The 15,459-nt window shown below is 32.1% G+C and overlaps 1 long non-coding RNA gene across 1 annotated transcript in view; it reads left to right on the top strand.

Annotated features, from left to right (window-relative positions):
• The window catches only part of LOC112210107 (uncharacterized), an 807,761-nt gene that overhangs the window by 96,719 nt on the left and 695,583 nt on the right, over positions 1-15,459 (top strand). The window contains exon 2 of the long non-coding RNA XR_010844680.1: positions 4,607-4,631. This is a non-coding gene — a long non-coding RNA (uncharacterized lncRNA). The remainder of the gene's footprint in view (positions 1-4,606; positions 4,632-15,459) is intronic.

Raw genomic sequence — 15,459 nt, 5'->3', positions numbered from 1 at the left:
TACGTACATATATCCCTTTAATTTAAACTCCTGTTCTCAGAGAAGAGATTAACCACTCTACCTTCTCCGGATTCGCCACGATATCAAGTTTGGTAGTATTTCTAGGACATGTTCCAATATTACGGCATCTTCAATCAATACAACTTAAATGTGAATATTTAAGATATTTTAAAATAAATTTTGCTAAACATTTGTTTGTGAATACCTGAGATATGGAAGTACTCCGAATACACAGTTTTATGCTCATATTTTTACACAATCCTTGCACTTAGTACTTTAATCAGTATTTCACTTAAATTATACTTACACTCACCTCGTAAATACTTTCTATTCCCTTCATTTTTTATTAGTACAAGAATCAAATTTATTACCCGTATTAGTTGTAAAAAAGTAGTTTCATGTATCAGTTGTCAACCATTGACGCGACACTGTTAGGTACTTCCATTTTGTAATGATAATGCACTAATTCTGTTATGTCGAAAGTACATGTAATACCAATTAAGTAACTGTCACGTGTATCGCACAATTTTAGTCCTTAGAGCAATTTTTATTTTACCCTTTGATAGGTTATTTCTGGCGTATGGGGGGATGAGGGAAGGAAGATTATCTAAAGGTAACCTACCTGTTCGAACTAAACTGATTGGTTCTTGCTTGCTCTTATAGCGTATAGAGTTTCATAGTTATATTGATAGGTATACAGCTATAACAGCTTTTACTGTCGTAACAATACAGTCGCCCTACATCTAGCGTGATAGTAGATAGTATCAGTAAAATAATTACCACACGTAAACCCCTTAACAATAGCCCCCTATCTACATTATCAACTATAGCAGTGATATGTGGAAAATATTGTACCAATGTGTTGTGTTTTGTTTGTTACTGAATTTGAAATTTATTCTTTTCAAGGTTTTAAACCGTATCATCAATAATGGTGTTGGGTGTTAACTCGAAGAAAATTTAAAAGATAACAGATCGATACCGAAATGAGTGTCTAAATTAATTTAATGATTAAAATATAAATTATATAATTATTATCAATATTTATTTAATTAGATCAGTAGTTACATTAGAATTGATCTTAATAATTAATTAAGTACTTAAATGATTTAGCTGAGTATTTTTTGTAATCAGATATAAACAACGAGTACTTTTAGTAATTCATTAATATATGTCTAAGGCTGCATGTGTACTTTTAAAAATACTCACAAAATGGGTATAATTCCGAAAATACTAAATGGAAAGTAATCTAGTCATTCCTATCTCTAACGAAATTATGGAGCAGTCAGTATTTATGCAGAGAAAACAAAACATCAAGAATACCAGGCCAGGAAAATAAATATTTTATATCTCTAAAAGCTTTTACTATTTCCCTGAAAATAGGTAATGAAACAGATACTCCTGATATGGGCAAATAGGAAATTGCGTACAGAATATAAAAGTTTTATTCATATACATTTTAATATACCATAAAAGTTTTATTTGTAAATTTGTTTACTGAAGCCTATTCATATAATATAAACATAAATTATTTAGTTTTGACATATATAGTTTCGTCTGGAGTTAACATTTCTGAATTGTTCTTAATTTAATAGAATGCAAATACAGCATCAGAACAAAAAATTAATACGGCAATGGAATATTTGTTTGCGGCGGTCGATTAAAAATCCAAAATAGTAAAACTATCAACATTTACCAAAAATAACAAAATCAACATAAAAAATTTATACCAAACAATATAACAATAATAATGAAGGCTTATTGAACCCTAAGGTTCGATACCGAAACCACCAATCGTTTTCTACTTTCAGGAAAGGGTTTTCTCACTTTAGATACAATATTAGTGGAGAGAAACAAACCATTATAATAATATATATGTATATATAGTAAAAAACGTAAAAAGTGATGTATAGGAGGATGGTCAGAGTTGCGGTCAAAGGAGAAACAAAAATAGTTTACAATTATTTATTTTCCGACGTTTCGCCCCACTTTGGGGGCTTCATCAGGGCTAAAAAGATACAAAATGATACAATGATAATAATAAAAATACAAAGATAAGATACAATGATAAGAATAAAAACAAGTAATAGTGGCAAGAGTAAAATTTCTTTATAAAAATACGTAAAATATAAAGCTAAAAAAGTACAGGAGATACTCATAAAACAAAAACAATACGGGGAAGGGGGAAAAAAAAAAAAAGGTTGGCACCTCTCCACGCTTCTTTTAAGAAATTTTACTCTTGCCATTGTTACTTGTTTTTATTCTTATCATTGTATCTTATCTTTGTATTTGTATTCTTATCATTGTATCATTTTGTATCTTTTTAGCCCTGATGAAGCCCTGCAAAGTGGGGCGAAACGTCGCAAAATAAATAGTTGTAAACTATTTTTATTTCTCCTTTGACCGCAACCCTGACCATTTTCCTATACATTATAATAATAACGTCTCGCTCGTGTCTCATCTCCAACATTGTTCTTTGTCTAGTTGCAACTGAGAGCTGTTAGGAGGTTAAAGGTGTTTGTTGGTACTTTTTATAATAAGTTTTATATTTAATCTTATTTATTTATATTTAATTTCCTTTCATCTTATTTTTTTGTAATAAAAATGATACAATCCAAGTGCAATGGCTGAAACCACTAGTACGTCCGCCATGCTTGCCTCTCTGAATAACACTGACATGTGGATGACCTGCTCTTTGTTTACCGAGCATTTGTACAAGCCTCCGATTCGTGGCGAGTGGCCAACATCTGGATCCTCCTTAAGGACTTATTGGCCAACCTCTGCACGAGCCACATCTAAGAGAGAGTGATATACTCGGTGTTCACCATTGTCTCCCATCGACGCACGAAGTATCATACTAGGGATTGGTGCCAAAGACCTCAGACAGATAAGCCGCAATATATTTATACATGAGACATCCGGAATCGCTGTTGTTATACTATATAATTAGTTTATCATCTACTAATATACTTCCGGAATTTATTTTGGATTCAAATCTGGTCTAAAACATGTACGTTCACTAATCAGCGGCCTTGATTTTTCCCGACTGTTTTAATGAGAATTTTTTTCAGCCCACAATAAAGGGCTGCCAATAGTAAAACACGTACTGCCACTGATGTAATCACATATCTTTATACTAAAAATATTATCTAAAAAGAGAACAAACAATAGTAACATCGTTAAATTGTTTTGAGTTAAAGTTAATTAATGAAAATGTTTATTTAACAATAACAGGTCAATGAGTTTTGTCCATTAGCAGCGTTATTTGGTTTGTAGGATGAGATTCATGAAAAATAAACATACCATGTCGCTATTTACCAGTGTAAACTGTAAACAACAAAATGTTATTAATAATGATGTTAGAAATAGCAATATTAATAAAATTTCTCTTTAACCAGTTGAAACTGAAAACAACTCAATGCTATTAAAAGTTTTGTTAGAAATAGCGGTATTAATAAAATATCTCTGTAAACTGCATTTATTAGTGCAAACTATAGGTTTGTATAATAAACTATATATTGTATAATATATACAATGGAGATGCAATATTTCTGATGAGCATAAACTAATCGAGAAAGTTATTTGCAACAATAGTGAGATTTGGTACTAGAGCAGGGCGGTGTTAAACAAAATATTTGGCTTAAACGTATTTATTTCTCTTTCTGTGGACAATTGCATAATAGCAACTTTTGTTTATTTTAAGGATAATTATATCCTAAAAATGCAATAGGTAAAATTAAACATTTACATGATAGTAATTTCAGTAAGTTAGTTTTTGGATATTATTAGGTGAGAACAAGGAAACTATAAAAATAGATAAAACTACGTTGATAAACTCAAGTAACGAACTAAGTCTCGAAATAAATACATGGTTAGCAGTTACAAAGAGATTATTTGCGCCTTAAGATTATTGGGAATATAGGTATTACGTAAAATATTCAGACCGAAATGGGGTGAGTTAACTGGAGAATTTAGAAGACTACACAACGCTGAATTAATGGAACTGCACCCGGTCAATATACTCAAATTCAATTTATATCATTGCGGCTTATAACATGGGCGTGTGAGGTTGTGGGACTTCGTAACGAACGGATTCCTAAAATGTTAATATACATTGAACCTACGGATAAACGTCCGAGGGGTAGATCGCATTGTAGATGGGAGGATTGCGTTAAAACTGATTTTGTAGATGTCAGTGGACTATGTGTGTAGACAACGACTGGTAGAAATTTGTATCAAAAATATAACAAATAAAACTGATTAAAAAAAAAAAAATATGTACAGAACAATTAAATCTAAGTAACAATAAAATAAATTGGCATTCACACCTACAGCTTCAGATTTGGTCTCTACAATTATTCCCATTTTTCTAATCATGTACTCCCGTATATTATGATATTATCCCATTTTCATCATGTCATCAACTCCTCTACATCCACGGCTTCGAAGAGACAAAAATTATTAACTCACTCACTCCAGTATACAATGCTTAAACACACACACACACACGCACGCACGCCCGCACACACACACAGTTTATTATTTTTATATTATTAAAAAAAAACTTTAATGTTACATCATTAATATCTATATTTTACTCGTTTCGCAGGTTCTGCAGATTGCTGAGGTCTTTGGTGAGTAAATTTTTTCATACCAAATATTTTAGTTTCTTTTCTGATTAAAGAATATCCACTTAAAATGGCCATTGTTACGCCATATTGTTTCTTAGAAGAAAAAAAGCATATTAAAATACCACAAATTTTCAGTTGGAAAAATTTGCAGATATGCCACTTTGAGTTTGCACCCACAATATACAAGTTCACTGCCAGTGTATTCTTTGACAGGGGTGTATTTAGTTCAAAACATAAAAAATAATTACCAAGTTGTTATTAAGTTGCAACCACCTTGAATAAATAAGTAGGAACTGTATAATGTCTTTAATTTCACAGGTTTAAATGAAAAAAATCTTTTTTGTTTACTTTTATTTTATTACAAACAAAACATTTACAATTAAACATTATCAGTCAAATATATCAGCGTACGGTGGCCTGAACCGGCTGGGGTATACTGCTGCTAATAGCATGGTAGCCTGTCTCATCGGCGATGTAGTCCACCCTCACCTCTTGTCCTTCTGGTGACATGTATCTGTAGGATCCTTTCTTCACCAGGACGTTGTCCTTACCGTCCGGGGTCCTCTTCAGTGCTCCTTGTTCCGTTATCTCGGTCCCATCTTCAAATAGGTATCTGTAAAGGAAGACTGCATTGTAGACGTGTAAAATTCAATAATCGTTTAGGGTTGAAAAGCACGATACTCGATAAAAAAATAAATAAAAAAAATTTTGTGAGGTACAATAAATATTTTAAGTAACGAACTTAAAAACAGTATTGACTTAAGTGACGGACGGCAACTTCCCTAAATATATTGAAATATTTATAACCAGGGAAAGTAGAACGGAACAAGATACTCTTAAGGAAAAATAAACATTTCAATATCTATTAGAAATTCTTATATGATCATTAGCCTGTAATTATCCCAAAAACCTTTCAACAGGTTGCGAGTCTAACAGAATTAGTGAAATGGTTCTTGGATAATGGTTTTTTGATTAATTTTTAGGTTTCTCTAAAAGATGTTTTGAAATAGCTTTCTGAAGACGTACTGGTAGTACTTTAAAAATCAATGGGATACAATTTTCAACTTTATCCTTAAGTCAGTGATATAATTTCTTCTTGGCTATTATATTAGATAGTTTTATTTTATAGTTATTTTTCTCTAAAATGATCCTTTTTATATTGTTTTCGACAACAAAATACGTTGACCTTAACGAAACAATTCGAGGAAACCTTGAGGATAAATAACTCCAAAAGAAAATAAAAGAAACAGGAGTGAAATTCGGGAAGAAGATTGCTAAGAGTGAGGTTAAGAGAAGACGGAGCAATAGAATAAAATGGGACAGTAAAAGGAACTTGTGATTACTGGACTTTATTACGGTGGTGGGGAGTTTACAATGCGGGGCTTAGCCAATGGCAAGCCAGGGAATATCTGATTCTGAATATTTGACCAATCGCTGACAGTTTGACTGATGACAGTCAACCAAATAATCGGCCAATACTCTCCGCTTACTCATCCTTTGATAGTGGCTCTATAGTCACCGCTTATTGCTTTGTTTTCCTTCTCTCTTTCTCACTCTCCATACATTTTACTTAGATATTTACTGAACCTGTAAAAATGACAGACACATAAAAATATTTCTTGTTAAAAGATGATTTATTTATAAATATAATTTGACATCATAACGAAAATGGTAAAGTTTAGTATTTACAATTGCTACGTGATTGCCAAGCTCCACCCAGAGAATTATTTTTAAATTAGTTCATTATATTTATTCAGATATTTTGAAGTGAAATATTAAAAAAAAAAAATAGAACTTTCTCCCGAGATGTCATAATATTTCAGGTTCTTCAAAATAATCTTAGTATTTTGAAAAACCATTAAACACAAATTTTCATATAAAACAAAATAATATTTTACTTGGGAGGTTTAGAAAAATATAGTTGGCAGTAACGTATGATCTGGTTACACAATTAAGACCGACTAAATGCTGAAGTGAAATATTTTTTGTTTTTATGCAGATTTATTTAAGCATTATTTACGTAAGGTGTATTTAAATATAGATTTTTACATTTGGAAAATTTTTCTTTTTTAAATAAGATAGGAATTTTACATTGTATATATTTTATGTAAAATATTAAAGAAGGTATCTTGTGTATGCTAATTTTATATTTGGAAAATTTTTCTTTTTTTTTATTCTACTCTTGAAACAATATCCATTAGTATGTTATTATCCACAATACTAGTGTAAAGTGGGATAAAACATTTTTTTTCGGAGAAATAAAGTTGCTGTTCTCACTTGCATTCTAAAAAAACCTTCCATCTGAATTTTAATAGCAATCAGAGAAAACGTTTCTAAAAAAAAAAAGAAAATATGCAGTACGTTTTTGTAGGATCGTCTAGGAAATTTTTGGTCCTGACATGTGGCTATCCAGAACATCTAAATTGAGTATACAACCAATTTGTGATTTCTATAATCAACGTAGATCACTATTTATTAAATTGAATAAAATATATTTATATTTTTAGTATTGCAACATTTACTAGACAAACGGTCTAAATTGCCAATCCATTACAAAAGACTGATCTACATGACTATTATAAGGCCTATCTGGACATACGGAGTTGAGCTTTGGGGCTCCACTAAACCATCAAATTCCTCCAGAATCCAATCCTTACAGTCCAAAATCCTTCGTAAAATCCTTAATGCTCCTTACTTTGTCACAAATCAAGTCATCCATCAGGACCTCAATATTCCATATGTTGCCGATTTGGCCAGAACCAGATACCGTTCCTTCCATAATAAACTTCTCAACCACCCAAATCCACTTGTTTCTCACCTGGCTTCTCCTTCATTACCTAATAATCCTCCTAGGCGTCTGAAAAGAAGATGGCCTCGAGATCTTCTCCTCTAGAAATGTTTTTGGAGTTCTATCAATGGGTAGATTCTCCACATGTTTTTATCATGTCACTATGTCACCTACAGCAAATTTACTTGTTGTATATATGTGTATACAGTTGTAAATATCAATAAATAAATTATTAAAAAAAAAAAAAAAAAAAAAAAAAAAAAATATTTTTAGTGCACATATCAGGAACTTAAAAGTCATTCGGAAGTGCTTATTTTCGACGGTACAACTTCTTAGGTCTCTTCCTTGGAAACCAAACGATATCTTACCAATAAGAACTCGATGAGCCAGAAGAGGTTTATGGGCAGCTGGCACTGACCACACGGAGAGAACCCAAGACAAATGTTCGTATAACGGCAGCGGCATACCGTGAACTCCCAGCAACAAAAGATTGCATGAACGTGGCGGAGGGGCAACTGCTATACTCTGGTATTAAAAACAAGGAGGATTAACGTAAACAATTATTACAGTTAATCCGGACATAGCAATAATCCTTTAGCTCGGCTTAAATAAAAGTTATAAATATTATTTGAATAACAAATATTATTTCCAAGGATTTTTTTTAGCCTGATTTAATGAATGAATATGAATTGATAGACATCAAGCCTAAAGAATTATAAAAAAGAATGTTTCAGTAACTGGGCATAATATAATTTCTTTAATAAAAACATAGGTATACAAAAAAAGAAACTTTATGAGATTTATTCTAATAATTATGGCTTATTTTTTGACTTATTATTTTTTGGTGTTCTGAAACAAAAAAATGAACTCAGTTTTTTTTTCCGTTTTCTTCCATCAATTACAGATATTTCGCAAATTCATGACATATAAAAAAAAAAGTTTTCATTAATATATAAATGTGGATAGACTTTCTTCTTATTCCGTTTAGATCAATATCATAAAGAACAAATTATTAATTTATTTAAAAATGTATTATACTGTAAAATATGATAATTGATGTCCACATTGTATTAAAATAACATATTATTTTAAAAATAAATTGGGAAATTTACTAATAATGTTTTGGTAAAGTGATGATTCTGAAGTGTAATCTTAGGAAAAATGTAAAAAAAAAATAGTTATTAAACCAAAATAATTTAAATTATTTATGTTTGAAAGTATTAGTGAATTCACAACCGACTTATTATAGTAACAATAGTATAGTAGTAATTATAAATGATATTTATTTCAATTACTAACATGAATTTCGTTATTAAATAAGATATTACCTTCCCATTCAGCATGCCTGAATAATGCACAAATTAGGATAAAACGATAATGAAAAGGCTTTGATTTCCAATAAGAGCCGTGTTGAGGCTTGAAGTGGTTCTGTTATTTCAAGCCTCATTACCGAGTTTACTGTCAATATTTCACCGCCCTATTCAACTCAGCTTTCAATGTCCCTTATTAATATAATTGACAAGTCCGTTAGTGGGATTTGCTTTTAAAAAATATAAATTTTCTACATCTAAGATTCAAATTAAACCATTGGTTTAGACTATATTGTAGTCAATGGTTTTAATGAACTTATATAGCCTGAATCAGTTAGTTTTCAGTCTTTTTATATAATAAAGTGTCAGATTACCCATATAGGTGATGTAAACGAATGCATATTGGTCCCGCACCTCCTAGGAGATTTGTTGTCTATGAAAAAAATTTCGTGTACGCGTCAAACATCTTTTATCACACGCATGACTTTTAGTATTCCACTTTTAGTTTAAATTAATCCTTATTAGTTTCGAAATGGCATGTTATTGATTTATTTTTCACGATGTTAATCTTTTATCTTTATATTTTCCATCCAATTTCTTTGTGAAAAAATCAATTAATATGTTTTCGTAGTTATTATGACAAAATTTAAGAAGATATGAATATTATCATTAAGTTCATATAACTGTTGAACAGATTCGATACTTAGGACTCAATCTTGACAAGAGACTTACTTGGAATTCACACACAAGACTGAAACGACAAGAAACTGCTCGTAGATTCCGATTGCTACAACACTTACTTGACAAACGCTCTAAATTTCCCATTCACTACAAAAAATTAGTATACACTACAATAATCAGACCAATTTGGACATATGGAATTGAGCTCTGGGGCTCCACCAAACCATCAAATTCTTCCCGGATCCAATCGTTACAATACAAAATCCTTACGTAAAATCCTTGATGCTCCTTATTACGTCACAAATAAACTCATTCACAAAGACCTTAACATCCCATTCGTTGCAGATTCGACCCAAAACAGATATGCGTCTTTTCATTCCAAACTCCTTAACCATCCTAACCCATTAATTCTTAATCTTTCATCCTTAACAATCCCTGATAATCCTCCGAGACGTCTGAAAAGAAGATGGCCACGGGACCTTCTAATTTAAATTAATGTTTGAAGTACCACCCAAGTGGTTCCTTCCCAAGATTTTCAAGTGTATATGAAACATACTACATATTTACCTATTGTATTATTTTGTACAGTTGTAAATTACATTAAATAAATAATTTAAAAAAAAGTTCATATAAATGAAAAAAAGTCTCCTTTAGTTAATTATCAAATTATTTCATAGTTCATAAAATATATATAAGAAATAATTCTGTATCGCTGCAACCCCACTATTACTAGACCAACGGTTGTGTCGAGGAGATGATTTGATCACTCGACTTTTTCTCAATCATAGATAGCCACTTTATGAGACTTGGTGGTCCCTGGTGGGCTCCCGAATCCACATGTTTGACTCACGGCTATAGTAACAGAATAAATAATCTTCTACAGCTGGATACAAACCTGGGTCCTTGTAGTTTTGTATATATACATTTTCGTCAAAATCGATTTATCATTGCCAGTTGCATTTACACAAACAATTTTAATTAAAATTGTTTGAGCCGTTTTCGAGAACGGAGAATGTAAAATCTGTAATAAGAAGAAGGGCCTACAGTTAATGCATCATGACGAAAAAGTTTATATAAAGTCCCAATCATATATCTGCATTAAAAACAGAATATCAGTTTCTTAAGGTTTGATTCTGAGCTAGGATCACAAACATACACAGAGATCATTTAGCGAAACTTAGTTATTAGAACTCTGGGAAACATGAAACGTATATTTACCTTGAGGACAACATTTCTCTCTACCAAATAATTATTATATATTTAAGAGAAAGTACAAACTAGTTTATGAAGTTTAAATTTAATGGATCCTGGAAGTTAAAAAATTAGTTTTAAAAATTATGATTTTCCACAACTGTATACCCACTTTATTGTACAATTTCAAAAAAGGAAACTATTTTTTTTTTTTTTAAACTACAATAAAAAAAACTAATCAAGACAGTTAATTGAACATATGTCACAAACAAGTCCGAAAAACATGTAATGGATTTCAATAAAGGATGAAAAAATGTAGCCATGAATTTTTTTTTTTTAGTATCTCAGAGAACTGTTTAATACCAGTTTTAAAGAAAAAAAAAATGGTTACCATTTGCTTAAAATGTTTTTAAAAATCGTTGTTCTAAATATCAAATTTAGATTGTAAGGAATTTTAGTCATTTACCTATGAAATAAAATTAAAACAAACTGGCGACTCACCTGTAAGCGAATTGACCGAGGTGGTCCCTCCTATCTTCTTGAGATACTACTTCTATATCCCGATAATTGATAGGTGGTAGTGCTGTGGCAATTGCCAGGAACAGTATAAGGGCGAGTATTGGGCTCATCTTGGTCTCTAATGGGGATGTGGTACAAGGCAACGCTGAGATGGGCCTTATATACTATTCCAATTAGAAAATGTTATTGTTTTCGCCTACTCAAGGGCGAACATTTTAAGGTTTTACTTTCTTAAAATATCTCTTCTAACGGAATGAAACTCTCATTAGCTGATGGGAGATAGTATCTTGTTTAGGTTCAACCTGGAACTTGATATGTTTTGGTGTCGTATAACGTTTTATGTTTCAAAAAATATCAACAAACTTATAAGATATTTGATGATTTCTATTTTTTTTTTCGGAACAAATAGCCGTTTTTATAAATTATTTATAATTTCGGAAGCGATCCGATTGATAAAATAGAAAGAGTTCTTACAAAAAAACTGATAAGCGTCAGTGGAGATGAGGTAAATGTAAGTTGTCCTATTTTATTGAAAATAACAAAAGTAAGTATAAAAAAGTAACTCTGGTCATTTTACACCTATACCCTTCAGAAATGATCTTGTTCAATACTGGTAGTTTTATCAATATCAACAAAAAATATCCACATTGTCTCAACCTTCTTTATTAAACCATATTACATGTCCCACGGTTAGGCCGATTTAGGTTGTTTAAAATCCTGGATTTTAAGTTTTTGATTTGTAGTTTCCTTTTATCTAACTTAAATGTATTCTCTTGAAATACCTTACTCATGGGCTGACATACACTTCATTTGAGTTTCAAAACGGAGCAACTAGAGCTTAGTGACTTCAAAGACCCTTTATAAAAGTATTGTTTTCCTTAGGTCTTGGAACGAAATTCTACGAAAATATACACATATAAATAAATATTTACTTATTAATGATTAAAAGATATATTATTAAAACTATTATAATGATTGTACTTCATCACCTACCAACATCCATTTTTTTTTACTTATTATTTCTGACTACAGAGCTATAACTGAACAACTGAATCCACAGAATAATACACCATAAATTCTGCAGTGTATATCCCACCGACTTCCATGCAATAGCTCAAAACTCCACTTCTATATAACAGTAAACACATACCAAAATAGTAATTATAATGGACTATTTGAGTGTGTTAAATTCTCGAAAGAACATTTACCCGAAACACCCAACTATCATGAAATGATGGGCTTGTATCAATATTCGGAATCCGAGTAAAATATGCTTACTTTATATGGGTTTCGAGTCACGTGAGGATCGCACGAAACAAGCTAGCGAACGTTGCATGCAGCCTTCCTTAACCAGCTTTTTCAGATTAGGGTGTGGCAATTCCGACATCCCAAGCAGGATGTCAGTGGAAGTAAATCTTCCACTGAAAAATGAAATAACAGATAGTTGGCAATCCAAACTATGACCCACGTCAAATCGTTCCGACGCAGAGGGGGGGATGGTCGAGCATAAACCGGGAAGAGGAAACTTTAAGATAGTTAAATCGAGCAGAGAGAGAGAGAAATACTTTATTCATCTATGCTGCTCAAATACATCAGGCTGCTACATCTCACAGCATACTGTCAATCCGTAATCGAGTATATATAAATTACATGGTATAACAAAATAGAAAGAAAACATTTTTCTTCCCTACAGGTTTTTTTTTACAATCGATTTCATACACCAAATACAAATATTTCAATTCATTCCTTTTTTTCTTTCCCTTTTCTGTTTTCACCATTCAATTTCACTGTTTCACAATTTTTAATTCACCCGATCAACAAATTCGCCCTCCTGAATTCACCCTTCTGGGTCCTATCCAATGATCCGCTAAACAAATTCACTATTAGACGGGAATGTGTGATCAGACCATTAATAATAGTCACAGCAGTAGATCAGTTTACCAAAAAACGAACAAATAAATATATTTTACGAGAACAATACTAACACATAGATTCAAAGGAAAATATAATAAAAAGCCGGTTACACGAAACACTTGAATGGATAAATAAGTTTAAAAAAATAATAATAGTACTAATAAAATAAAATAATTTAATGAATAAATAAGTTAAAACACACAAATCGACAGACATGACATATTAAAATAAAACAATGAATAATCCCCAAGCTAATTCCCATGCAGGTGATGGTGTATGATCCCCAAGGAGTCCAAAATAATATTTTCCGCCAAGATCGCAATATCCCCGATGCTAACACCTAGGCCTTCTAAGAAGCTCCTTGTTCTATCTGGTATTGTTCCGCGAGATCCAAACCAGAGGTCTCTCACGGTGAACTCTCTCTCTCCCAAGTTCTCGCGGAATTTTTCCTTAAGGTAAGGGACGCATTTTTCATATATTTCCATTTTCTCCCTTTCCACTCCACCTTCCTGTTCGAGGTCATTACGTTCAAATCTTACCGTCGGATCCAAAACCAGAGCCGTGCCTCCGATTTTTGTAAATGCGACAATATCCGGCATATCTTACGGATCCGTCGGTGTCAACACAATAGACCTCCTCGAAGCAGGTGAAATCTTTTCTTTCAAGGAACTTCATCAATTCTTCCTTGACCCTGTGTTGCCGGCGTGTTATAAGGAGGGAGTTGTTGGGGGCACTTTTCCAGCACACAGCAGCAGAGCTTTACTTTAAAAAGCGCCTGAAGTTGAAATTGAAGTGAATAATGACCGCTTGCAATACTCTACCCCAAAGACTTAATGGAGAATCGAGCATTGAAACATGAGCAGACTGCCTAGGAGTCCCTACTAGCTTCTCTCGATGTTTAATAGTTCCTCATTCTGAACTGTTCTTGGAGGTATTCATAAGCCCACAGCACTCACATACATAGAAAGCCTGCCTTAATGAAGTGTTTTAACCAAGTAACTGGCAGCAGTTGTTTTAATTACAAAAAAAATATATTAAAAATCAATCTTTCTTTGGACTTTAACAGCACCTATTTAAATACTAGCAGCTCATATTTATCTGGGTGCAGCAGTAATCTTTCAAAGCCTAACCAGGGTATGTTTTTGGATTTATAGATCCTACTTCTTGAGATGATGGGACTCTAACTACCCTCCTTTTCTGTCTTTCTCACCAACTTTGCTCTCCTGGCCTTTTTTTGGTCTTGAACTGCTCAGTTCTCTCTGAATTTTTCTGGTAGAATTTTTATCCTCTCTTTTCTTAAAAAAATCAAAGTCTTTACTCAACAGAATTCCAACTCTTTTCTTCCTCCTCTGTATTTTTTTAACCATCTACGATACTATTAACTCACGTTTCGTCAGTTTTCTAAACAATAACAAAGCTAAATGCTCATACTTTTTTTAATATAGTGAAAACATTAATTTTTAGCACGTAATAATGAAACCCTTAATTTATTCATCGATGGGTCGAAGAAATATTTCATAGGTGGCGTTCTTGAGCTTAAATTAGAAGAGCTGACAGAAGGGAGCAATAACTTTGTGCGGCTCGGCACCGCCGCAGCCAGTGGTTATTGTAATTGTAATAAAGGGAACCACAAGCAGTTAGCTGTTCCTACGGTTAGTACAGCTACGGCCAAGGCAATAAATTCAAATTATAGAATACCAAACTGCTCCAGCATTATTTATTTTAAAAATACATAATAAAGTAATTAAAATAACGTTACAGTTTTGATATATTTTCTTTTTGCCGTTATCTGAAATTACAATTTTTTTAATGATATTGTTGAGCCACCTCAAATTGACTTTTTCTCCTTGTCGGATAGCTTAACTAAAAAAATAAATAAATAACTGGCTCGGATAGAAACATTAATTGTAAAGTAAATAAAACCAAATACATAAATTAAATTTTAAAAAAGGAAACTCTCCAGAACAAATTTTAAAATAAAAAGGTCCTTTGATTTTAGAATAAAAAAAACTATGTTAACTATTATATTTTTAAAAAAACTAAAGACTAAAAATTACAATAAAAAAAAAATTGCTAGCTATAAAATTTTTTTGTACCGTTCCGAAAGATCAGAGGCGATAGCCTTAATCAACGTCGGTGGACCCAGACGTCGAAGCGGCGCTCCGATAACTCACGCTGCAGGTCTGGTGAGTGAAGTAAAGGGACTGGGCGACTGTACTTAGGCTACTCGTCAGGGCGACTATACGTAGGGTACTGACCTTAGGCCAACATTTGTAGTATTGTTGTGGCAAATAATCCTACTAGCCGGTATTTCACCAGATAAACATTACCACAAGTATAATTCCCTTCATTAAAAACAAAACATACTTATCATGAAAATACATAATAAACAATATAATTAAATATATTTACTGTCTCATTAAAATTT

The sequence above is a fragment of the Halyomorpha halys genome, unplaced genomic scaffold (assembly GCF_000696795.3).
Source record: "Halyomorpha halys isolate HHAL.00 unplaced genomic scaffold, Hhal_1.1 Scaffold379.1, whole genome shotgun sequence".
Taxonomy (NCBI): domain Eukaryota; kingdom Metazoa; phylum Arthropoda; class Insecta; order Hemiptera; family Pentatomidae; genus Halyomorpha; species Halyomorpha halys.
This window is presented reverse-complemented; position numbering and strand designations above follow the sequence as displayed.